This window comes from Piliocolobus tephrosceles, chromosome 3, assembly GCF_002776525.5.
Source record: "Piliocolobus tephrosceles isolate RC106 chromosome 3, ASM277652v3, whole genome shotgun sequence".
Taxonomy (NCBI): domain Eukaryota; kingdom Metazoa; phylum Chordata; class Mammalia; order Primates; family Cercopithecidae; genus Piliocolobus; species Piliocolobus tephrosceles.
In genome coordinates this window covers 171,736,214-171,761,636 of record NC_045436.1, presented here as the reverse complement: position 1 = coordinate 171,761,636, position 25,423 = coordinate 171,736,214, and the positions used below count along the sequence as shown (strand labels likewise).

At 39.6% G+C, this 25,423-nt stretch overlaps 1 long non-coding RNA gene across 1 annotated transcript in view; it reads left to right on the top strand.

Moving 5' to 3' along the window:
* LOC111539012 overlaps positions 1–23,880 on the top strand; it is a 29,211-nt gene extending 5,331 nt beyond the window's left edge. The window contains exons 2-4 of the long non-coding RNA XR_002730539.2: positions 11,377–11,593; positions 11,877–12,017; positions 23,606–23,880. This is a non-coding gene — a long non-coding RNA (uncharacterized LOC111539012). The remainder of the gene's footprint in view (positions 1–11,376; positions 11,594–11,876; positions 12,018–23,605) is intronic.
* The last annotated feature ends 1,543 nt before the right edge of the window (positions 23,881–25,423 follow it).

The window sequence follows — 25,423 nt, the reverse complement described above, 5'->3', positions numbered from 1 at the left end:
CATGCTACATCTGGGTCTTAACCTTTGCTCTCATCTTGGGCGGAGGCCTGAACGTAGGTCTCTCACAAATGTAGATAGTAATAACCACTCTACCTACCCCATGCCATTGTTTGTGAAATCCAGATTGATGATGTACGTGGAAGGGCTCTGTAGAATCCAATGTAATATTATAGACCTGGAGAGTATTGGTATCAATGAGTTTCCATTTCTGCTGCCTTTCTGCTCCATGACTTTCAGCTTTATCTCACGGAGGGAGGTACCATTTTCTTTGTTGGCAATACAAGGCTGGTCAAATCAATGAGCCGAGCCTTCCTCAGCCATCAGGACAATGTGTGTTCCATTCCTGCACAGGAGGCTCTGGGCTGTTTGCAGTGCTGCCCTCGTATCACGGATGTCAGAATGTCAGTATGAGATGCCAGATCTCACAGGGTAAGCTCCTCTTTCTGCAAAGGAGTGGACACAGGACTGCAGTGGTGAAGTACAACATGCTCAAGGTCACACAGATGGTTAATGGAAAAGCCATTTCTAATAAACCATCTGTGATTGTCTTTTTGAGACCTTTAGCCTCTCTTTAGGCCCTTTCTATCCACATCACTGTATTCAAACAAAGAAAATAAAAGGCCTTCTCAGCCCCCATGTTCTACTTTCTGCCTTGTGGTCTAGTTCCAGGAAGTGGGTGGTGGGGAGGGAACACAAATTAATCCTACTCCTTTTTGGGAGAGTGAGCTGGCTAAGAGGTGATTTTGTTTTGTTGGTATCAGCACTTTAGCAAATGTAATAGGCTTCTGATTGTTTCTGTGAAAGAAGAAGACTAACAGGAGGAAAAAGAAAAGAGGTGAGCAACAAGGTGCTGATGCTTTAAAGGAATAGGTGAAAGTGACAACAGCAATAATAACAATGGTAACTAACATTTGTTGAGCACTCAGCGTGTGCCTAGATGTGTGCTTACAACATTTTAATTAATCTTTGTGAAAACACTATGAGGCAGTTATTATTGTTATATTTACAAAAAAAAGACTAAGTCTACTTGAGGTTCAGTGACTTTGGATAGCATGACAAAATAGTAAAAGGACAGGTAGAATGTGAACTCTGGCCATCCAGTGGCAGAGGTTTTACGCCAGGGCATTATGCCACATTGAGGGTAAGACAGGGAGAAGCATTCCTGTTGGGGTGCCAGGATTTTCACATGACCAAGATATCCATGCTGTCTGGGTAGTCTACCCCTAGCAGGTAGTACACTCCCCCAGGGTACTACTAACAAGTACTACAGGTACTACCTGTTAGGGATAAAGGTAGCCTTATAGAGAATGATTCGGAGGCCTCAGTCATGTTCTTATTCATTCACTTTTTTTCTTCTGTTCAACAGGTGTTATCCTATTGGGTTAGAGATTTTAAGCAAGTGAAATAGTGCTCCCACCTATACTTGACATTTCTTGTTCTTTTTGGCCTTTGGTGTGGCAGGCAGAATTCTAAGATGACCTCATTGACTCTCACCCTTTTCTTATTCCCTCACCTTAGAGTATGAGTAGAACCTGAAAATGTGATGAATGTGAGACTAGAGAGTGAACAGAGTTGCCTCTGAGTATGCTTAAGATTCTTGATTGTGAAAAGATGGGAAGAGAAAGGGTGATCACTGGGAGTGGGGACACCAGATACATGATGTGTCTGGAGATACAGAAGAGAGAAGGAATTTTGTGAAACAAAATCCCATAAAAATAGCAGATGAGGTGGTTACCATGGGATGGGAGTAAAGAAGAGATTACCCATGAACAGAAGTCTTACTGCTTTGTCTGTATTCTTTCTAATAAGTAGGAGTGAAATGTGGGAGAATCTCATTTGCCTAAAGAGAATGGGACATTGTAAGCTTTGTCATAAAATCTGAGGGTTTAATGTTGATGCACATATTCATATACCTGCCACTCATTAGCCTCTAATGTAACCTTAACTTGATGGTATGTGCCTAGTAGACATTCAAATTCCTCAAAGTATTACAGTTTCTGGGTTTTATTTCTGGGCATCTTGTAAAATTGTACTTCTCTCTTCCCTTGCAGTTAGGCATGGCTGTAGGAGTTGCTTTACCAACCTCTTTCGGGAAAACACCTTAGAACCAGCTCTCAATCGCTATCTTGTCTTCTCCTCTGCCACAACAATCTGCAGTTATTTTGAGTAGGCTGTTCTGCCAACCTGATCACTGAAGAGAGAAACAGTACAGCTTCCAGTTTATCCATAATGAGCATTTCATGAGAGTAAGAAACACACATTGCTTGTTTTAACGTATTGGGGTTTGGGAATTGATTGTTACTGTAGCACGATCTAGATCACCCTGACAAAAGCAACACACAAGGAAAAAACACTTGGCTCCCCATTATTGAGATATTCCCCAAATGCATGAATGACACCATGCCATGTGCCGAGGACCATTAGAGCAACAACCAAAAATGACAACACAACAACAACAGCAGCAGCAAACACAATTGTGTCTCCATGCGTAGCCCTCTGGGCTTCCACGGCAATTATAGTCACTGGGAGGATTGCACTGACTTTTCTAAGAATTCACTGCTCTCTCGAAGCAGGGACTCTACATCCACATTTTCCATATCATTTCTCCACAGCTTGTCCTTAGGGTGAAAGAACAAGGGCTTTTATAACACATTCCATTGGCTGGGTTTATGATGCTCTGCCTCACTCCCTCTGCCCTGAAGTAAAGCTGAATTATAAAATAGGGCCGGTCTTATCTTGGGCAGCCATGCAACAATGGTTTCTGGAGGTGAGTGTTGAAATATGTCTTGGGGCTTTGGGAAATGTTTTCAATTCAACATTCTGTGATCCTTGTCCAAAGATCCCTGATAGCATCCTTTAGGCGTCACTGAATACAATCAGCACACACACACACAAAACAAAAGAAAATTTTTGCATTTAGATGCCTTAAACTAACAAGGAAAGAAGCAAATATCTAGAAAATACTTTGTAGACTAAGTAAAAATATGACTATAATTATATGTATATATATAAATAATAATAATGTAGTCATGTACATTCATAGATAGTCATATATATTAGGGTTCAGAGTCTTTGAGAAGAATATTGCCCAGGTGTCAGAAGATTTGGGTTTTAGTCCAAGCTTATCATTAAACAAGAAACCTAAAACAAATGGCTTGGCTTTCCTTACATTTCCTATTTATACAATAAAAGCATTGAGTATATAAACTAATTGTTCTCTGAGGGCTCTTAAAACTCTGATATTCTAGGATTTTATTTATTATTATGCCACAACCTCATCTAATCATAGTAACAATAGCTAACATTTCAGTTCCAACAACTATGGAGGATTGTTGGCAAAGATAGTGACAATTATTCCCTTCCCTTTGTCGTATGAACTTGTAGTTCTATCAAGTGGTAGAGTCTAGGCTGGCCTTGTGGTTTTCTTTGACCAATAAAACAAGGCAGAAGTGGTGTTGTGCCAGTTAGAAGCCTAGGTGTCAAGAGTCTTGCATGCTTCGTTTTTTTCTTTTGGAACACTGGTGCTACCTTATGGACACATTCAAGGTAGGCTACTGAAAGATGTGAGACATGTGGCCCATCCAAATTCCATCACCCCAGCCAACAGTTATCCAACTGCCAGAAAATGTAAATGAGACCACCCTAAATAAACCAGCCCCCAGCCAATCCACCAGCTGACCTCAGACTCCTGAGCCAGTCCCGCTGAGATCTACCAATACTAGTTCAGATCAGCAGAGCCATCCAGATTACTTGTAGACTCATAAGCAAAAAGACATTGTTGTTTTAAGCCACTAAGTTTGAGGGTTGTTTGTTACATAGATGTAGTAATAGATAATTTATGCAACATGTCAAAAATTAACTCATTTGATCCTTACAACAAACCAATAAAGAGGTGTTATTATTATTATTATTATTGTTATTATTATGATTATTCTACTCATTCTACAGAGGAAGAAACAGAGGCAATTTACTTGCCCTACTAGTGAGCAGATGAGCTGGAATTTTAACTCAGGTTGTCCTGCTCTAGAACCTCCATTTTTCCTATGATAAGCACAAACTAGTAAATAATTTCTGCTAATTGTAAGAAATATCTGCCACCCATATACATCTGTCTGCCAACCCACACTTCCACTTTACAGTGAAATAAAACACATATAAAAATTTCACAGTTTACATTCACATTACACATCTTCATCCACATTGTCTTTGAGTTATGGATGCCAATAATAATTTCATTTACTATCTCCAAAGGCAGTTTTTACAAATCTCCCTTACTTTCATTTATTTCAAAAAAATTATTGAGAAGGAGCAGCAGAAATAAACTCCTTCCCACCCAGAGAAGTTTTTTTCTACCGATCTGGAATCTGAGGAGTCACACTTTCAATGGAACACCCCTTCACTTACCCTCACCTAATTAAATATTGCTCTTCTTAAGGATGTTTCATAGACATTTCCACCAACTGCTGCTAATGGCAGAGACAAGGGAGAGACTATTTTAGTGGGTGTTTCTGACCACAGCCCAAAGTGATCCCTTGGGTATGTCGCATTGCATAACAGATTACCACAATAACAAACCTATATTATCTCATTGTTTCCATGGGGCTGAAATCCAGGTACACCTTATCTGGGGTCACTGGATCTCTTACAATCAAAGGGTCAGCCAGGGTTGCAATCATTTCAAGACTCAAATACGGAAGAATATGCTTGCAAGTTCATTCATCTAGTCATTGGCAGGGTTCGGTCCTTGTGGGTGGTCTGACTGAGGGCTTTAGTTCTTTGCTGGCTGTTTCTGACCAGGTGGTCATCTCAGTAGGGCAGTTGACAACATGAAAACTGGCTTCATTGGTGGGATTAAGTGAGAGGAAAGAGAGAGAGAGAGTTTCTAATTTTTTCTAACCCAAACTTGCAAATTTATTTCTATTACTTTTGCTGTATTCTATTTCCTTTTTAAAAAAATATATATACATTCATAGGGTATAAGTGCAATTTGCTACATTGATGTATTTCATTGCGGTGAAGTCAAGGCTTGCACTGGAGCAATGCACATTGAACTTGCCAAGTGACCTCCCATCATGACCCCCCTCCCACCCCAGCACCCCTCTAGGTTTTTATTGTCCATCATTCTACTCTTTGTTTCCATGTTTACACATTCTTTAGCTCCCACTTACAAGCAAGAATATTTGGTATTTTTCTTTCTGTGTCAGAGTTGTTTCACTTAAGATAATGGCCTTCAGTTCCATGCATGTTGCTGTAAAAGACATTCTTTTTTATGAATGAATAGTATTTAACTGTGTGTATATACCTCATTTAATCTAATCTTCCATTGTTGGATACTTAGGTTGATTCTGTATCTTTGTTATTGTGAATTGTGCTGTGAAAAATATACCAGTGCAGGTATCTTTTTATGATTTTTTTCCTGCCTTTGGATGGATACTCAGTAGTAGAATTGCTAGATTCTATGGTAGTTCTATTTTTAGTTGTTTGAGAACTAGCCACGCTGTTTTCCATAGAGATTGTACTAATTTACATTCCCACCAACAGTGTATAAGAGCTCCTTTTTCTCCAAAATTTTGACCAATCTGTTATTTTTTGTCTTTTTAGTAATAGCCATTCTGATTTGTGTAAAATGGTATCTCATTGTGATTTTAATTTGCATTTCTCAGATAATTAGTGATGTTGAACATCTTTTCGTATGCTTGTTGGCCATTTGTATTCTTTTAAACAATGTCTATTAATGTCTTTAGCCCACTTTTAATGAGATTACTTGGGGTTTTTTGTTGAGTTGTTTGAGTTTCTTGTAAATTCTGGATATTAGACCTATATTAGTCCATTCTCACATTTCTATAAAGAAATACCTGAGACTGGGTAATTTATAAAGCAAAGAGGTTTAATGAGCTCATGGTTCGGCAGCTGTAAAGGAAGCACGATGCTGGCATCTGCTTGGCCTCTGGGGTGACCTCAAGAAACTTTCACACATGGCTGGATCAGAAGGAAGAGACAGAGGAAGGTGTTACACACTTTAAAAATGACAAGATCTCATGATAACTCACTCACTATCATGAGGACAGTACAAAGGGGATGGTATTAAACCATTCATGAGAAACCATCTCCATGAACAAATCACCTTCCATCAGGCCCCACCTCCAACTTTGGGGATTACACTGTGACATGAGATCTGGGCGAGACACAGGTCCAAACCATGTCAAGACCCTTGTTGTATGTATAGATTGCAAATATTTTCTCCCATCCTGAAGTTTGTCTGTTCACTCTACTAATTATTTCTTTTTCTGAGACTAGGGTTAGCATATACTCAAGGAATGGGAAATGCAAAAGGATGTATATGCCAGGAGGTGTAAATTATTGAGGGCCATCTTAGAAGGCTGTCTATTATACCTTGCAAGCTAGACACGTCTTTGAAGCTTTGTGTTTTATCTTTAAAATATATGAATATTTACATTGTATGCAAAAGTCATTATGTCTACATTTATTTTAACAGAAGGATAGTATCTGAATTATTTATTATCAGGAGGTGACACCTATTTTCTATTCTGTAACTTTTGGTATGCCAGGTTGCAGGCATAAGCTCTGTTTGGAGAAGCACTGCCTGGGTCATTTTCTTATCTTTTCAATTCAAATCAATCTTGTCATTTGTATAAAGGAGAAAAATAAGACCCAAACGGGACAGTGAAGGTCACCGCTCTCCAAGGCAATGACAAAGTTGAAACTAAAAAAAAAATCCTGGGACTCTGGGGTTGGGGCCAGAATAGTTCTTTCAAGACCTTGCTTTAGTTGTGTCTCAAGCACACCTACTAGCATTTAGCACATACTTAATTTGACTTTTCCTACCAGTGCATGGCACGTGTGCCTTGTTCTCCCTGTGATGCTATAAGGTGTTAAACTCAAGAACCAAGTCACATTGTTCCCGGCACATTGATAGTCACATAAGACGTGTTCAGAGTCCATTCCATTTATTCTTTTTTTCTTAATGTGGGAAGTCTTGAAAATCAGGATAGTGTTATCTATCAGAAAACTTTTTTTTTAATTAAAATATCTTAGGGTAATCACTCACTCTCCCCTCATGGCTTTTCCCAGGCCCTCATCTTGCTCTCCTGATTCATGATGACAAGCTCCAAACAAGTCCTCTGACTCCAGGTTCTTCTTTATTTCCATACATTCTCCTCCCTTTAGCTTCTATAGGGTTGTGAAAGCAGATCTCTTTTTCCTGCTAAAAACTCACCAGTCCTCACATTTTCTTCAAATATATATCCAATTCCTCAGGTAGACCAAGTAGGGTCTTCATGTCAGGACCCTGGCTTAGCCTACAATTTCATCTCATCCCTCTCTTTGTCATCGGTCCTACTCTTCATCCAAACAATACTCCTTAGATATTCCCTAAAAGGCAGAGTTGTTTGTGCCTTCATGCCAATATCCACGTTGTGTCCTCAGCTTTGAGTCACCTTTCCTCAAGCCTCTTCTCTCTCTTACTCATTCTTCAAGATTTATTTTAAGCATCTCCAGCATTGGAAGCTTTTTATGTGTCTTCCTCTCCCAGTCTGTACTTCCTACGAAAGCTCTAAGACATTCACTTCAGCTATTATCATTCCTCCTCTTTACATTTTCAATATCACACCCAGACACTAATAACTACAAGATTCACAACAAAAACTACACAGCAATGAGCTTTTTTCACATCATTTACTAAGCTCTTCTGACACATCAAACACTGTACTATGTATAGTGTATGTTATTCTCTTTCTCTTACAGTAACTTTAAGAGATCAGTGTATATGAGCTTTATGAGTAAAGTTATCTCAGAGAAGTTAAGGTACACATGGTCAAAAATAGATCGCAGATGCCAGTCTAGGCCTGTCTCGTGTTTTCTTGCTATACTTCTCAGATTTATATTATTGAGGCAAATTATCAGGTAAAACTGAATCAGCATGACCTTTAGGACATTGTCTCTGCAATACTCTTGTGAATACCCTTGTGATTGATCAAATTTGTGCAACATTTGCTAAAAATCAGCAACCTTTGCTTTTCCTAATTGAATTTGAGAATTAACTTGAAAGGGGTCCAGGGGCGTGGCTACTGGCAGCATGGTATTGGTATCACACAGAACTGTTCTCCTGCTTGACTCCGTAAAGTGCTTTTCATTGCTTTTGAAGCCTTCAATGATCTAGTCCCTGCATCTGGATTTTGGGTATCAGATGTTCACAGCAGTGGTTTTTAACCATTAGCATGAACTTGTAGTGCTTGATAAAATACAGATTACTGAACCCCACCCCCAGGGCTTCTAATTCAGCGTTCTGAGGTGGCCCTGAGAATTTACATGTCTAACATGTTCCCAGGTGATGTGGGTGCTGCTGGTTTAGGGACCATGGAACATCTATTGAAAATGATGAATTTACAGAAATTGTCTGGGAATGCTAGGGGAGGGGAGGCTATGGTCACACTCCACAGAATGCTTAGGCTGGTTACTGTTCCACCCACTTAGAGAAGATAGCAATCACTCTGCATTCCCTCATGACAGCTGGCCTGCTTTCCTAGCAACTGAGAGTGAGTTTTTACGGTCATTTTCAGATAATTCGATTCACTGTTTCACATTATTATTAAACAAATCTGGATACATTTCTTCTTAAATGAGATAATAATATCTTTATTGTTTAACCCAAGTTTACTTAGGACATCTATTATTTGCAGTCTAATGCATCCCAAGTGACATGGCCCTTTTATATGAGCTTCTAAAAAGCACCATTTCGTATAAGGAGTAAGGAAAGGATCCAGTTTCAGCTTTCTACTTATGGCTAGCCAATTTTCCCAGCACCATTTATTAAATAGGGAATCCTTTCCCCATTTCTTGTTTTTCTCAGGTTTGTCAAATATCAGATGGTTGTAGATGTGTGGCATTATTTCTGAAGGCTCCGTTCTGTTCCATTGGTCTATATCTCTGTTTTGGTACCAGTACCATGCTGTTTTGGTTACTGTAGCCTTGTAGTATAGTTTGAAATCAGGTAGCATGACACCTCCGGCTTTGTCCTTTTGACTTAGGATTGTCTTGGCAATACGGGCTCTTTTTTGGTTCCATATGAACTTTAAAGCAGTTTTTTCCAATTCGGTGAAGAAACTCATTGGTAGCTTGATGGGGATGGCATTGAATCTATAAATTACCTCGGGCAGTATGGCCATTTTCACAATATTGATTCTGCCTATGCATGAGCATGGTATGTTCTTCCATTTGTTTGTGTCCTCTTGAGGGGGGAGGGATTGCATTGGGGAGTTATACCTGATATAAATGATGAATTGATGGGTGCTGACGAGTTGATGGGTGCAGCACACCAACATGGCACATGTATACATATGTAACCTGTACGTTATGCACATGTACCCTAGAACTTAAAGTATAATAAAAAAAAAAAAAAAAAAAAAAGCACCATTTCACCCTCCAAGCCCCACTCCTAGAGGTGTGATTATACCTTTCTTTTTTTCTTCTATAAACTGAAAGAAGGTCTCCTTTTTTGTTTGTTTGTTTTGTTTTGTTTTCTTTGAGACGGAGTCTCTCTCTGTCGCCCAGGCTGAAGTGCAGTGGGACCATCTCACTCACTGCAACTTCCGCCTCCCGTATTCACGCCATTCTCCTGCCTCAGCCTCCCGAATAGCTGGGACTACAGGCGCCTGCCATCATGCCCGGCTAATTTTTTGTATTTTTAGTAGAGACGGGGTTTCACCGTGTTAGCTAGGATGGTCTCGATCTCCTGACCTCATGATCCACCCGCCTCGGTCTCCCAAAGTGCTGGGATTACAGGCGTGAGCCACCGTGCCTGGTCAAGGTCTCCTTCTAAGAGTTTTGGTTCAATTTCTTCCAGTCTTGATGTTCTTATTTCATCATGGAATCATTTTAACACGTGTTCCATCAGCCTCCCCCTCTTTATCTTGCCCTCTTTGGCATATAAACATGCTCAAGTGTTCTACCCTTAAGGTAAAATGCTGAGGATGCTATTCTTTACCAATTCAACTTTAAGACTAAAGACACATTTTGGCAAAGAGATTCTTTACAGCCCAGGTATTGTTGACGTTTCTGAAAAGAGGTGTAGTTATTGTGAAGAGCCCTAGTGAAGCTCTGCAATGAGATTTCAGACACAGCAATATTGACCTGTGTCTCCTGGAAAGAAACAGAAGAAGTGTCAGAGTCGCTAATGTTGGGGAAAGAGAAAGAAACATGCTACTGTTTACATGAGCTGTAGTTTGTAGCTGTACACAGACCACACTTAAAGATACTGCCAGGGACTTCAAGAAGAGGAAGAGAGAAGTCTATGCATGTCCACTTTCCCACTGTAGAATTTATTCAAGAAAGTCTCACTTGTTTAAATCAGAAAGATTTTTTGCTTTAAAAGCAAATAAATGAATAAGTAAACACGTTTCTTTAGAGTTTGATTGAAGCCAGGCATTGCTTATACATTTTACAAGCATGGAATGATAAGGTACTTCTTGAAGGAAATGCGATGGAATGTGAATTAAAATTCAGTTGCTTTGATCCACTGAGTCATGTCAATCGTAATTCTCATCTATCTCCCCCTTTCAGAAAGATTTGACAATGTAGTGTCTCCAGTTTTGATGTCCAATTTCAAATTTGCTGCAATACATTCTCAGTCCACAAAGGCAGCACTGATAGCCTTGGGACAATTCAGAAATTACTTCTTAACTGTCGAATTCAGTAGACTTAGATCAGTTCCTCATTTCACCTAATTCATCTACTTCATTTGACACTATTGATGTCTCTTCTAGAGAAAACGTTCTTTGCCCTTTTTTGTTCCTCTTCTCCTTTGGCCTTGAAACTTGTTCTCTTTCTGTTTCCAGTCTTTTTGGGCTGTTTCTTACCGTTCCCTATTTATTAAATGTTTTTATTTCACTTGACCTTGTCCCTGGGCTTTTATTACTCTTTCTGAACTTCCTGGGCAATCTTGCCCACTGTGTGGCTTTCACTCCATCAATTAGCTGCCTCCCGTTCCTGGATACTTTCTAGGGCAATAATTCACCCAATGGGGCATTTTAAAAATCTGGGGAGATGCTTTTTTATTATTATGATGAATGACAAAAGGGGCCTACTGGTGTTTAGAGAGCAGGGCTTCGGTAGGCTAGATGTCCTATAATACATTATATAGTCCTTCCCACAAAATAGAGAATTATCCCATGCCCCACATGATTTTGAATGGCCAACCTGACACTCATGTAAGAAAAAGATCTGATTATAATTACATGGGCCTAGAACATATGTCTAGTTTTTATAAAATGCCAAAGTATTTTTTTGCTTATTTTTAACATATGCTTGAATTCCAGAAATGCAATGAAGGTACAAATCAGCAAGCAATTGTTGTTTAAGTTTTTCAGAACTTTACTAGAAGTAGTTGATCCATAAGGCAATATTGGATGTGGTGGTTTCCGGTCACCCACCGTGACACTGCGGTGACTGGTCTGCTGCCTGGCCTTCAAGTAGATCTGGACCCCACACAGTCCCCATGTACAGCTGATACCAGGCTGAAATAGATCAGGTGGTTGAGGAACTAAGCCAGTGTCAGGTGGCACACCAGACTGCCAAAGTAAGAGGCTCTACACATACATGGCCTTTCTTTCCTGAAATATGTGGATATACAACAGATATGGATCACATAGATATAATCAGTGCAGCTGACAGTTTATGAGATCTGACCACCTCAGGCAACACCAAAGGATTCATCAGCAGATGCCGAGATCTTCAGATGCATAGGCTGATGATGAAGAGATGGATGGTCCTCCTTCTCCTCATCTTTAGGTCAGTCTCTTCTCATTTTGGCTTTTCTACCCAGATCACATCTGTCTCTGATCAGCTTGTCTCTTTGGTAGGTGGAGACTTGGATGAACACAGGAAGATTATGGAGCAATACTTGAAGCCCAAATGAAGCTCAGGACCCAGAGACTTCTCAAAACTTATCTTCAATGCTCGAACTCTTCTGCAGCCACCTGTTTCTACTGGAGTTTAGCCAGGTGGGAAGGTGGGGCACAGTAGAGATTGGGAGCTTTATTAAAAAGCTCTTTATCTTACGTCCCTCTCAAGCTTAAAACCCTTTAGCGACTCCTTTGCCTGCTACATAAAATTCAAGTTCTTTATCTTGGCCTTCCACTGTTTCCAGAGCCAGGCAGCGCTCAAATCCTAAATTTACCACTTAATAACCATGTGACCTTGGGAAAGATCTTTGTCACTATGCCTTGTGTTCTCTTCCAGAAAATGAGAAAACCAATATTGGACTGTATTGGACAGGATATATGTACTATATCAGGTTCACCCTGGCACTCACTGGCCATATGCATAGAGTCTGTGTCTCTTCCCACCACTTTAAAGACATGGATAAAATGTCCTACCACAGGGCATGAGATCTGACATCCCAATTTGCCACCAGCAAACCTAGAAGTGTGGGAGAGTTAATACTTATGGGGTAAAATTTGACTAATGGAAAATGGGAGACAGCTAACTGCCAGGCAGATAAATTCCCCCTTCTTTCCTTCCTTCCATGAATTGCTGCAAAGTTCCATTTCTCCAAAATAGCACAGTCTATGGGGAGACTTCCCAAGTAGCAGGTGGACACAACTGCTGTGCCTCCTCAAGGCTTGTCATGAAGCAGTGCCCAGCCTGGTAATACATCATCTTGTATTACTTCCCATTAGTTCTTCTCTTGCTTCCTCCCTTGCTTCTCACTCCTAATGTCTTGAGTTTTTACCTCCCCAAATAAAACATCAGTATTTAGTTTTTTGGCTCTGTTTTCTAGGTGACTTTGATAGTGGAGGGAAAGGAGAACCTTAGACTAGGGCAGAAAAGAATGAATTCCACTCTAACTTCTCCTCCTCCTCCCACCTTTCTCAGCTATCTGGAGTACCAAGTACCAGATATTAAGGGAGTCTGTCCTGCCCTGCTGTCTCCTGAGGTTGAGGGGATAATGACTATCCTGGCAACTCTGTCATATAGTTTAGACCTCGTTTCCAGGCTGAGTAGGCTGTTTTAACCCAGAAAGCTAACAGAGAGAAAGGAACTTGGCTATGCTATCAAGTGCAGGGCTGGAATCCCAATCCTGATTGGGATCAGTCTGCTTCAGTGGTTGTCTCTCTCCTTAGAGATAATGTCTTCTGTAGGTGTTTCCTGAACCCACCCTGGTGCCAGGCATGGCCACATGATGGCTACAGAGAGATGAATCAAATCTGGTTTCTGTGCTCAAGGTACCATCGTGATCTTAGGGCAGAGAGGTCCTCCTAGGTACAGTGGCCATGGAGAAGATGAGCCCTAAAGGAAAGAGTCAGAAAGGCCTTCTGAAGGAAATGACCCTTGAGTCCAGTAAGAGAGTGTAGCATCTAGTAATCCCTCAAATGTTGAAATAAACTGAGCAGGTAAATGAAGAGGAAAGAGGATTCCAGGCAGAGAGCACTGGACCTAGCAACTGTTCAGGAGAGAGTCAGCCTGCAAGTGTCCATTCATTCATTCGGCAGATATCTTTTGAGCCCACAATACAAGAGCACCAAGGCTATGTGGTCCCATGGTGAAGAGCACTAAAACAACTAAGAAATGTGTCAAGGAATAAAGGCTTCTCAACGAAGTACCTGAGTAAGACCTGAAGGACTCACGGGGGCTGGCTGCATCACCCATTTCTTGGACATACGCCCTTGGTCATGCTCTGTGCTGGACACAAGAATTCAGAGGAGCATGAAGGTACCCTTCCTCTATTGTGGAGCAGAAAGATCATGGACAATAATTGTAAATATATTCAGTGCTGCCAAGGAAAAGAGCAGGATCAAACGTATTCGGCTCTCTGGAGAAGCTCCACAGCCTTGGCCATGCCTGCTCCTGCCCTCCCACCCCTACCCTGACTTTATCTTGCTTGGCCACCTTTGTCTGTGTCACTAGTAGCCCCAGCATACTTGGGGTGGATGTCAGATGCCTTCCACCTCTCCAAGTGAGAGGAGTGGATATGATTGAAAGAACAGGGGCAGAAGGGACTAATTTGTGACCTGTTCATTGGCTCCAGAGATTGAGGTTGTGGGTGTCCAAAGTCACTTTCATTTCCACCTGGGCACCACGTCCCTTCCATGGAGCAGGCTATCATGAGTTCCATGGGCCAGGGCTGATCTCTGTTCCCCAGCCCACCTGTCTCACACACAGCCCTGTGGGTAGGGTCAGCAGACCAGATTGTTTATTGTTGGAATGTAAGATGAGAGATCTGGTTGGTGACCTATCATTTTCGCTGAGAGATGGACATGGAGAGTACCAGAGTAAGCAAGGGTGTATGATGTGCACTGTGATGGTGGGCAAAAGAGGCTCCTACCCTTGTGGAGGTCACAATCCAGTGGAGGAGGGATGTTACTAGAAATGTACAAAGTGCTGGGAGGACAAACAGTGGAGACTTGCTGCAATGGGGTCAGGGGCTTAGGAAGGCATTTCTTGGAAATTGTGGTTTGAGTTCAGAGTTAAGGAAAACGAAGCAGACAAAGAAGGTGAGATAGTGATTCAAGGAGAAATAAATCTGTCCTTTATCCAGAGATTACCCTGTGTGAAGCAGTGACTAAGCCTTTCCCAATATCACCCAAAGTCCTGCCTCTGCTGTTTCCTGGCTGTGTGGCTTTGGGCAATTTACTTGTCACTCTGTGAGAGATAGACAAGTTGAAGAGAGATAAGGTTTAAAGCGTTTCCTTTGGCTGCTATCCGGAGATTGGATTAGAGCAGGGGTTTAAGAGACAGGAGGGACTTCAGTGTTTTTGGTGAGAGTCAAGGTGGCTTGGGTCTGGTTGTGATAGTGAAGGTAGGGAGAAGTAGAATGTGATAATTAGATTTGCTTGGTGAGGGAGTGGTCAAGAATGACTCCCAGCTTTCTGGCTTGTGTTATTATAAGTAACACATAAAAAGAATGGATGAACTTCGTTAATTTATTTTCTATTTATTGTGATATCTAGCATACTTGAAAAACATATTTTCTGCATATTCAATTTAAAGAATAATAACACTATTTATTTACTCCTTAGGTCACTTGAGGGAAAAAATTTACCAATATACTTAAAGCCTTTGAGTCCCCCATTCTTCTCCCCAGGGGTAACTGCAATCCTGAATTTTTATTAATCTTGTCTTTCCTACTTATTGTTTTTATTCATATATATATTTCTAAATGATATAGTGATTAGTTTTGTATGATTTTGAATTTTACATTTACTCAATTTGGGGTTCATTGAACTTTTTCCAATCCAAAGGTTTATAGTCTTAATAAAATGTGGAGAAAAGTAATAACAATGTTATGTAATTTGAGTCACCAGTTTAACATAACTGCATCAGTTTGCATTCAAAGGGATTCTGCTTATTTATACCATTGTGTTGCGTTCTCTTATTTCGAAATGAAAAACAATTTTTAAAAAACCCATTAAGCTGAAAATCAAATGCTGTTAAGTTTTTTTACTCCAAACTGTTACATGCTTGCTTCTCTCCACATTGCTAGCCTTAGACAACAGGGGAGGGATGATACATAATTAAAGTTAATAAACATTAGAAACCCCTAAATAGCATTCATTAATTGCCAGGCACTATTTTAAGGACCTGGCATATTATAACTCAATCCTCACACTAACCCTAAAGAGATTACTATTGTGCCTGTTTACATACAGCACAGAGGTTGAGTTATTTGCCTACGACACAGAGGTTAAGAAGTGTCCCAAGGACAAATAGCTTGTTGGTGAACCAGAGTCTACACTCTTAAATCACCATTTCACATTAACTCTCGGGAAGGCAGCATCATCAGGAAAGAGCTTTGAGTGTGAGAGATTAATGAAATGTGGGAGATGATAAATATTCACATTTCAGAAAATCCTAGAGAGACACATCACGTTAAAGTATGGCCTTTAAAACCAGTTTATGCCAGTTGCGAGTGGACATGTACACTAAGAGCCAGAAAATTAGTAACTATTATGAAAAGCTTAAGTCCAAGTTGACAGAGCTTCTTGCCACAAAGTCAAGAGCACAGTCTAACATGAAATATGCCTGGTGCTATGTTTTACCTACCCCAGGAGTCTCTCCAGGTTCTGTTAATCTGTATGTTATCCTTAAATTTTCCCATGACTTGGACTATCCTTCCTAGTTATTAAGGATTGATAACTTGGCTCCCTGTATATCTAAAGACGGGCTCGGTTTTTCTCATGGGTTCTACCCAATGGAAGGTCCCTATATTTAACCCACTGTAGTCCATGGTCCTTCCCTCTCCATCCCAGACTTCCAGGACCCCAGCCAAGTTGCAGATCTTCAGATTTCCTTTTAGCTAAGGTGAGACAAAGAATGCCACCAGATTTTCTTCTATATACAACAGAATACAAAGTGCTGGAGTGGGTGTCTCTAAAGATTCTTGCTCTAATGGTGAACACTTTGTTTTTACTTTTAGTGTGCAAATGGTTCCATAAGTTAAGTTAATAGTGTTTATGACAATATGTAATAAGTATAAGTCATTCTGGGTGTGTTAGCTCATTAAAACAAATGCTTGCTAGATTCTGTAGTAAGCTTTAGAAACATGGTGCTAACTCACGTAAATTGCCATGACAAATGTGCTTTAGGACCAATAAAGTGTGTACTGACTCATTAATAGTCAAACCCAACATCTCCCTGTTGGTTCCCAAGAAAAGTCAAGTGGAGATCAGTGGAAGAGAAATTGCTGCCTGAATTCTGCCAACCTTCAGGCATTCTGATTAGCATGTGTGATTTGGCGCCTGTCTCTTGTGACACTATGCACTTGCTATATCACCCTTGTGTTTTTGATCCTGCAAGGTCTGGAAAAGCCTCATAGCTCAACACATTCTTCCTGCTAGTGCCTGATGTGGAGTCTTTGGATTTATGTAGACTCCCCAGGCTCCTTCTGTATCAAAAAAAAAAAAAAAAAAAAAAAAAGCTTTAAGGAGCTCAGAAGGGAGTTCTCAGATTAAACTCCACACAGGTGAGTGGAAATGGAACCAGTCCAAGTGGTAAACAAGCATGTCTCCTGCCTCAGAAGCACCCAGGAACTATAAGCATAAATATGCAATAAAGCTGCACTGAGGGGAGGCAAGCTCGTGTTTTATAATGCATTTCTGTCTTACACAACATCTGAGATTCCAGGAACAGTCCAGATTGTGGCTGTTTGGGTTTTCCTAGGAAGAAAGCATCTTTTTTGTTACTTAGTAAAAGTATGATTGGGAGTTACAGGAATGACTGTGGAAGAGGTTGAGTATGTTGAAAAATACCTTTGTTGTTCCTTTTGCTGTCAAGCTTTGCTATTTAATTTCACATTATACAAACTGCTTAAAAACAAAGGATTAAAAGGTTCATTCAACAGAGTCTTATGATCGTAAAGTTCACAGGTCTCTAAACCTCAGTTGTCTGTGGATGGTCTGTAACCTTTTATGCTTTTACAGTTTACAGAGTTGACCTTCTCTATTGCATCTGATGTGGATGATGTGGTTATTGTCTCATATCTGCAAAGCACATTAGAGTTTAATGCACACGTTCATGAGATTTCTTTGATTGAATCCTCACCACTGGGAAAACACTGAGAAAGCATATTTCCCCTTTTACAAGTGAGAAAATATGAGATTCGGCGTAGCTAAGAAAATTGTCCAGTATCTTATAGCAAGTAAGTGACAGACATGGACACTAAATTCATTCCTTCTAATTTTAAAGTCTTATGCTTGACTCACTCCATTAAAGTAAGTGGTGGGAAGAGGGAAGTTTCCTCTTTCCTTTAGTACTTCCACCTCTTGTATCCTCACCTTTTCTTGGAAGTAGATCTTGATGGTCAGAATCTGCTCACATTGCCTCTGGCTCATGTAACTTTGTCTTTGCATCAGACAGATACATGCCAAATGACAGTACACAAACAACCAACTTTGATGCCTATTGGAATGCAGAATTTACCAAGTATCTGGGATAATAAAGGATCTATAAAATTGAATTAGTCAGTCAAAATAGTTTATCAAGTACCTATTACATGCTAGACATATGGTATCTGTCTTTTAGAATGTTTGGAGAAAACAGACTTTTATAAATGTATTGATCCACTCATCTTTCCATTCAATCATTAATTAGCTTAAATCGTTTAATTGCTAAATCATATAATATAGTAGCCCCCTCCAAAAACAGATAAATAAAAGAAGAAAATAAAAAAAAACCTCATCAAAGGAAGCAAATAAAAACCCTCTGGGCCAAATTTATTCAAATTAAGACTTAAGATTGTCTATTTGAAAGCATATCAGCTCCCTTTACATTTTCTCCATCCCAGTAGGAATCAACTACTCACTCAAGACATTTATATCCACAATGTAATGTTAAGTTTATATAATGACCAGAGCTAGAATTGCCTTGGTTTATTGGACTGCTTTCCTTGCATGCTTTTCTCCTATAATTCATGCCAATGAGTATAACTTCCCTCCAGTATAATTCAATTTTTCTTTTCATTCCTAAAGTGCACAATCTCAACAAGCAGGAAAAGCTTTGGCAGTAACACTGAAAGGTTTTTTTTTAAAAAAAGCTTTTTTAAATTTACTGTTATTTCCAGGTATAGCTATCAGCCTGTACTAGTATACCTATTTGATGTAATTGAATACTTAGAAAAAATAAAATATACTTCATAAAATGCTGGTGTAAAATCAACTGCAGCAAGCAGTTAAAAAAAATCCACCAAGATTTACTAGCATGGAATTTTTAAAAATTTATTCCGTTTTTTATTAGATTTATATTTCAATTTTATGCTTTAATTTCTTATTAAGAGACTGCATAAAAATAAGTATGCAAAGGTCTTAGTTAAACAAATAGTGAACACAACTGTGTGAATACATTATTGTAAAAATGAAATATTTGCCGAAAATCTAGGAGACAAGTAGGAAGAGCTAACATTTACTGAGACCTTACTAATAACCAGGCATAAAATACACATGCATTATTAATCCTCTTACCTTCCCAACATTTTTGTTGTTTTATTTTGAGATGGAGTTTTGCTCTTGTTATCCAGGCTGGAGTGCAATGGCATGATCTCAGTTCAGTGCAACCTCTGCCTCCCGGCAGTTCTCCTGCCTCAGCCTCCTGAGTAGCTGGGATAACAGGCCCCTGCCCCTACACCCAGCTAATTTTTGTATTTGTAGTAGAGATGGGGTTTCATTATGTTGGCCAGGCTGGTTTCAAACTCCTGACCTCAGATTATCCCCCCACCTTGGCATCCCAAAGTGCTGGGATTACAGGCATGAGCCACTGTGCCCAGCCCAACTGTTCTTTAAGACAGGCAGCAGTGTTACCTCATTTTACAGCCTGACCATTTTGGCATATGGAAATTATGGAATTCCTGCCAGGGCACTGAGCTAGTCCATGCCAGAGCAGAGATTTGGGAATTCAAAGCCAGCTTGTCTGAATCTGGCTGTTACTATTGTTATCAAGGAGTCTTGGGTCTGTTGAGATTCACCAATCACCTAATTTGGAAAAGGCACTTTCATTTCCCCTCCCCTTAGTTTCTTTCTTCAACAAAGAATGAAACATGTAGGGACTATTTAAAATACATTAGATACAAAACTAAGCTACTAGCTTCCTTGTATCTACAGAAGTGTTGAAACAGGTTTTTCAAGAAGGAGTGAGTGAAATGTGAGAGTTGATTGGACCCCTACACATGGCCAGGTTTAAAAACAAATAGAACAAAGTCAATTATTGGGCACAGAAGCAGCATATCTGTGCTCAAGTTAAATTAAAGTAATAAAGGATAGTAGAAAGTAGATGAAGTTTGAATTGAGGTACAGGTGGACTACAAAAGTAGTGTTGAAAGATAAACAGAAAAAAGAAAAAAGGCAGGTGGGTGAAGACAACTGTACATATTGAAGAAGCTGAAAACAGTGGGTTAGTGGGTGTAAGGATTACATTCCTCTAGGAAGAATTGGACTAAGAGAGAAAGTTGTTAACAGATAACCTTCTAATCCCCAATAGGAACTGGATTTCAACTCACCGTGACTTGGCTTCCATTGTTTGATGCAATAGGCTCCCTAAGAGCGGGTTCTCTCCTCCAGCATCTATCATTTTAAATTTTCCTAGGAAATTATTTCCTGACTTCATTACTTGGCAGGTGTGTTAGTTTCCTATTGCTCCTGTAACAAAGTATCACAAAATTTGTGGCCTAAAACAGTCTAAATTTATTGTTTCCCAGTTCTGGAGTCCAGAAGTCCAAGATCAAGGTGTTGGGAGGGCTGATTTCTTCTGCAGATTCTGAAGGAGAATCTGTTCCAGGCCTCTCTCCTAGTCTCTGGTGGCTGTAGATGAACGACCCTTGGTATTCCTTGGTTTGTAGATGTATCACTCCAATCTCTGACTCTATATTCACATGGCCTTCCCTCATTGTGTCTGTATGTCTTTGTATATTCACATGATAGTATTCCTGTGTTTCTGTGTCTGTGTTCAAATTTTTCCCTTGTTAGGACACTAGTCATATTAAATTAATGCACAATGTAATGACCTCATATTAATTTAATCAAATCTACAAAAACCCTATGTCCAAAGAAGATCACCTGTGCAGGTACTGCGGGTTAGGACTTCAACATGTGTTTTTGGGAGGACACGATTTGACTCCAGACAGTGGGGTGAGATCTGATGTTTCACTACCTGCTAGTTTTTCATATTTTACATCTGAGAAAACCAAGTCTTAAGATATTCAAACATCAGGTTTTATTGGCATGATTTGATCCCAGGCCCAAGTCCTAATGAAATTTTTCTTAGTATACCATTCTGGAAAACTTCTTTTTAGCTAATGCTCATGGGGTCCCCTAAAAAGCCATGGTAAAAGATGTGGTTTAGGGAATGGGGCTAAGGAAGGTGAGAGTTGGGGTAACAAGTATCTCTATTGGTATCAATGGTACTTTATACCACCTGGTACTGAGTAGACACCCAATATCTGTTTCATCTTGTTATCCAGCTATCTGTTTCAATCACACAAAGCATCAAGGACACTGATAGCAATGAAGGACTGCTTTTGATAATTCAAATATCTCACCAATAATTTTTGCGATCTCCTCCTGGTACACTGTACAGCACACTTATCTGAAAATTGGCTTCCAGATTCAAATTCTCACTAGAGGTCTGCCTTCACTTCACCACTTAATAGAAAGCTCGACAGGATGCCTTACTTTTCTGTTCTAAAGCACTATCTGTAGAACAGAAGCTACAGAATAAAAGAGATCTGGTGTCAAACCCCAGCCCATTTCCTTGTTGGCTTTGTGATCTCGGATAACATATATTAATCTTTCTTAACCTCGGCTTCTTCATCTATAAAGTAAAGACAAAGATAGCACCTGTGAGGATTAAATGAGCAAATCTAATGTAAAGTGTTAGAGAATAAAACCTGGTCAACAGAATGTGGTATATTGTTATCATCGTAAGTATTCCATGTACTTGAATTGACACATTGTATGTGATTTTACACATAATGTTCATAACATTTTTTGAGGTAGGTGCTACTTTTATCCCCATTTTGCAGACAGGAACTGACATAGAGGGGCTGAGGACCTAGGTTAAGCATTCATGGCTTCAGAGGAGTAGTGAAAGGAATGGGACAGGTTGGGCTTAGGCCTGTCTGACTCTAAAGACTTGTTTTTTAACCTCCTTATCCTAATATGTTGCATTATTTTAGGAAACCCAAAGAAATATGTTTTGGTTTAACACCAGACAGAAAACAGTCTGAATTTAACTTCACAGTGTTTGTTCAGATATTGACTTCTCAGACACAAGTAGAATAAAAACTAATAAACAAACAAACAAACAAACCTGCTTTTCCTTAGTGGGAAGTGAACATGGCTAGAAACCATCTGCATCTCACTCCTACCCCAGCTCAACCCCTTCCCCATGACACCGTCAGGACTCTCATGGCTTCTCCTGGGTAAAACAATGGCCCTTTGGGTAACCACCAGCATGCAGGAACAGCAAGGTTCCAAATGGGATCCTGGCTAGTTTCAGTTACAAGGAGATTTTAAGCAATTCAACAAAGCATGATATACATACAGGGACCAAAAACAAGTGGGAAAAGTAGGGTGAAGAATCACTGGCAAACGAGTTGCCAAATATGAACACAAGGGGTATGTAGAAACAGTTATCCAAATCCAAAAGGAGATTGACAAGCCAGACTATCAGGTGTTGATAAAAAGAAGGAGCTGCAGAAACAAGGAGGGACCTCTGGAGGAAAACATTTGTGAATGGCTTTGATTTAGTTCCCCTGGTGTCCCCTCTGCAACTCTGTAAAGTAGCAGACCTCAGAGTTTAGAATCAGATACCAATGCATCAAGGGCATTCACAGGAACCCCAGTTCCAATAGCCAGCTGCTATGGTCTGAATGTCCCCCAAAACGTCTGTATTGGAAACTTATTCCCAATGCAACAACATTGGGAGTTGGGTCCTAAGAAGAAGTCTTTATGTCATGAGGCCTCCTTCCTCATGAATAGATATTGCCACAGTAGAAAGTGTTAATGGGAGTGGGTTCACTCTCTTCTACTCTTCTGCCATACAAGGACATAATGTTGGTCTCTGCCTGTCTTTTTACTTGGCACGTAAGCATGCAGCAAGAAGGCCCTCACCAGACACCAGACACCACAGATGCTGGTGCCTTGATCTTGGACTTTCCAGGACTCCAGAACTGTAACAGATAAATCCCTTTTCTTTGTAAAATTACGCAGTCCCCAGTCATCTGTTACGGCAGCCCAAAGCACGCTATGACACCAGCTCTTCCCTACTCACTTGTCTGACCACCTCAGAGGGACAATCAACATGAGGTCAAATGCATTTACTTTGAGGATGCTACAAAACATAAACACTACCTACTGACATAGAATGTGTGAACCTACCTTCCCATAAGAAATTAAAGCATTTTGGTCTGCACTAAAAGTAGAATTCAATTATTATAGGAAGACCTATGATAAAGGAATAAAAGAAGAGGTATGTAATGAATACGAGTCACAAGAGTACATTGGTGGACTTGGTTTCAATTATCCCAAGCATCAAGAGAGTTAGGGCTCTGAATTTTGTAAAAACTAGTTTATTTCACATTTTAATGGAGGAGGTGATAAAGGCTGTAAATGTTCTGCATACTTAGTACTACCTACTTTAAAAAAACTTTAAATATAACTTTGTGTATTTAATATAGGTGGATGATTAAGTCAGGAAAAAATTTGAAAGAGGTTCTTTGATCTGTTTTTTCAGATTAAAGAGTTTGGTAAATCAGATGACTAAACAACCAACAACTTTAAACCCTCAACTAAAATTTTAGACTGTTATAGCAGAGATATGGATTCACCAAACTTGATGCTGTAAAATGACAACATATATTTCAATTTTGCTGATTGGTTTCAGAAAGTAAAAGCCACTCAGGAGAAAGCTGGACATGAGGATTAAACAGATGGTGACTTGAGACTGTAGCCAATTCCCATTGCTAAACTACCCCGAATGCAATGGAATCACAGCTGTCAAAGAATTGTAGAGCTATTCAGTGGAAATGAAAACCTAATTGCAGAAACAATTCATAGGTTTGATAGGCATGAATCACACCTTATGGTTTTGTGTCTGCCTTTAGGTTCCAACTCTGTAGGTATACCTCGGTCATTTAGCATCTGTTCCATCTTTGAGACTGAGTTTCCAGAAGACCCGATTCAACCAGAAGCAAAAGACAGTGGCCAAGAAGATGGCACAGCATAAGAATTTGGGAAATGGATAAAAACATCCCAGAGACATCCAACAATTAGTAACCATGTGAACAGATTCTGTAATATTGGGTCTATTGGGCTCTGCGGGAAGGTATTCCCTTTGGAAATGACTGAAATGGAGATTTTGAACCACTTTCAATGACACAAGTTTGGGGTTAACATGGAGAAGGTGCTTCACGGAATACACCACGTTTCAATAACTGTATACTTATTGAATTGTTCAAAATTAGTCAGTGACTAATATTAGGCCTCTAAGAACAAAATTCATTAGGTTTATTTAGCCTGTTTTTGTATTACTGCTACAAAATCCAGTAGTTTAAATAGCTAGCTGAATACTTTTGACGTTAAAGAGCAAAATTCCATGAAGATTTTAGATCAAGAGAGCTACCGCTGAGAATAAACAATGCAGATTTGTGGTAAAGTGCAATGAATTTGTTGAACTGCCAAGGCTTCTGATCATCATTGTCGAAAAAGTAATGCTGACTTCTATCTGAGCTTTCTCATTGCCAACTATTGAGAATGTCTGGATTATCCAGATGTTGCAACACAGTTGCGTTTTTGGCTTCACCACTCCCTCTGAGCTGTGATTCTGTTTTTTCTTATTGTTGATGTTCTTTGTTTTTAATATGAGGAAAATTTGTGTATTATACTTCAGTTTTAGTTTCCTTAATCACGGACTAGACAAAAGAAAATTGGCTTGGTTTCCACTAGGAAACCACTTAGAAGCTGTTATCAGAATTGTAGACATCACTGTGAACTATGTCCAGGTGTTGTCATGAAAGTATGACATCCTAGAGTGGAAAAGCAACCCGGGTTTCAGAGACTGTTTTATTCCTTTATCTGGAATGTTGTTTTAGCTGCTATGGCTCCGACAGGGTGAACATAGCATTTTATTTAATCTAAATACCTTTCTTCTTTTTTTTCTAAGTTGTGAAAAGTCAGTTACCACATTTCATCTCTAGTCTCTCATGAGGTTTAAATTATACAAGGAAGAAATATTTACAACATCAAATGCTGAAGATTGTTGGGAGTCAGAAGTGATTGTTCAGAATCAGTTTTAATGACAAGTCAGAAATTAGATGAAGAGATGAAATGCTAAGCCCCCAATGTGTTCTGAAAAGTTAAATAACCATCTTACATCAGTTGGTACCTTTTTGAAAGGATCCAGGATGCATAAGTGATAAATTAATAAAAAGCACTTTTAAAAATCAACAAAAACATGGCAGGAAATGGAAGAAAAGAGAAGCAAGGCATGCATTCTAATACATATTAAGAACAAGCCAAAGTGCAGTATTTGCTTTAGGGTTTTACTGTTGATTGTGTCAAAACTGTCACAGATTTTAGATTTTTTTTTTTTTTTAATGGGGAAAGTGAATGAGGCAGGTAGATAAGTAGAAAAAGTTGTGTGAAACTCTTTGGTACTGAAAATAAATAGTTGTACTTCTCTGTGACTGCAGTTAAACTTATTCAAAGCTCAGTGTCCTAGTGGAAGAGTGGAAGTGAACCTCACATAGTTGTTCAACTGTCCTTTGAGTAGGCAAAAATTTCCACACATCATGTTTATTGATCATGATTTTTCTTTTCTTGGACTGTTATTTTAAGATCAGTACACACTTTGCTTCTTACCTCTACAAAAAAGTGTAGGATCTCATGGTCCTGTGTATGTGCTCTATAAAGTCCATGATGAA